Source organism: Notolepis coatsorum, assembly GCF_963971535.1.
Source record: "Notolepis coatsorum genome assembly, chromosome: 1".
Lineage (NCBI taxonomy): Eukaryota > Metazoa > Chordata > Actinopteri > Aulopiformes > Paralepididae > Notolepis > Notolepis coatsorum.
In genome coordinates, this window is record NC_140165.1 from 307,426,491 (window position 1) to 307,428,520 (window position 2,030).

The following is a 2,030-nucleotide window of genomic DNA, read 5'->3' on the forward strand; positions in this document are numbered from 1 at the left end:
AATCCCAAACACGTGAGGGGGGCACAACACCTCCCTGACCAGAAGAGTGCAGGGTTTTATCATCTCAAAGATGACTGCAGGGTTTATGGTGGCCTTATGCCAGCCAATCGGAGACAAGCGTGATTGTACGGTCTCAATGGGGCACCAGCGTGCGTCAGCGTGGCATTTATGTGCCATACTGTAACTGCTATTGGCCTAAAGTCAGTATAGCATGCGCAATTCCCAAGCCTGACATGCCTCCGGAAATAATGGGTCTTCACCTTTATTGATCTAACATATCCTACATTTTATGAAAAGGTTTTGAAGATCCACTATAAAGTTAGATCTATGCTGGATAAAATATATATTTGCTTATATAAATATATATGTATGTATGTGCTTGCAGCAGTCTTGGTTAAGTGTCTCACTATTGGCCAGTCAGCAGCAGTCTGGGTTAAGTGTCTCACTATTGGCCAGTCAGCAGCAGTCTGGGTTAAGTGTCTCACTATTGGCCAGTCAGCAGCAGTCTGGGTTAAGTGTCTCACTATTGGCCAGTCAGCAGCAGTCTGGGTTAAGTGTCTCACTATTGGCCAGTCAGCAGCAGTCTGGGTTAAGTGTCTCACCATTGGCCAGTCAGCAGCAGTCTGGGTTAAGTGTCTCACCATTGGCCAGTCAGCAGCAGTCTGGGTTAAGTGTCTCACTATTGGCCAGTCAGCAGCAGTCTGGGTTAAGTGTCTCACTATTGGCCAGTCAGCAGCAGTCTGGGTTAAGTGTCTCACTATTGGCCAGTCAGCAGCAGTCTGGGTTAAGTGTCTCACTATTGGCCAGTCAGCAGCAGTCTGGGTTAAGTGTCTCACTATTGGCCAGTCAGCAGCAGTCTGGGTTAAGTGTCTCACTATTGGCTAGTCAGCAGCAGTCTGGGTTAAGTGTCTCACTATTGGCCAGTCAGCAGCAGTCTGGGTTAAGTGTCTCACTATTGGCCAGTCAGCAGCAGTCTTGGTTAAGTGTCTCACTATTGGCCAGTCAGCAGCAGTCTGGGTTAAGTGTCTCACTATCAGTGATGCCACAGATTACTTGTAAAAATTATCTGATTACTGATTACTGATTACTCCTTTAAAAAGTAATCTAGTCACTTTACTGATTACTTGATTATCAAAGTAACATAGTTACTTTGAAAGTAACTAGGTTACGAAGTCGTCGTCGTCGTCCCCTGCTGCTGCCACAACATAAGAATGACAACAGTTTTTTTTCTCTCTCTCTACTAAATCCATTCTGAGACAACGCGTCAGTGCGTACTCCGCAAGTCGCGCGTAACATGAATCTCTCTCTCTCACTCTCACTCTCACTCTCTCACTCTCTCTCAAGTAGCCAAATGACACTATAAAACAAACTGGATAGTTGATTTAACTTCATGCTGAAGCCATTCTAAAATCAGCTATAAACGTAAACATGGCTGTACCCCTGGCTCTCTTATCATCAGCATTATGATATCGTAACTAAATAGTAACGCACAGCCACTTGGAAAAGTAACTGTAATCAGATTACTGGCTTGTAAAAAGTAAGTAAGTTAGATTACTATTTACTGAAAAAGTAATCAGATTAGAGTAACTAGTTACTGGCATCACTGCTCACTATTGGCCAGTCAGAAGCAGTCTGGGTTAAGTGCCTCACTATTGGCCAGTTACTGTAGAAGCAGTCTGGGTTAAGTGTCTCACCATTGGCCAGTCAGCAGCAGTCTGGGTTAAGTGTCTCACCATTGGCCAGTCAGCAGCAGTCTGGGTTAAGTGTCTCACTATTGGCCAGTCAGCAGCAGTCTGGGTTAAGTGCCGTCAACATTCGGAGGTGATATTGATTCTCTCCTGCTTCCCACCACTCAATGTCTCAGCAGATCTGGAGGTTGGAACCAGGAATCCTCTGGCCACAAGTTTGCCTCACTAACCATTCAGGCTAACTATGCATGGCCTCAGCTGACAAACTAACAATATTTAGTTGTCACACAAACAACATTTACTTGTTACAGAGTGACACTTTTAGTGCCTCCACCAAGGTGA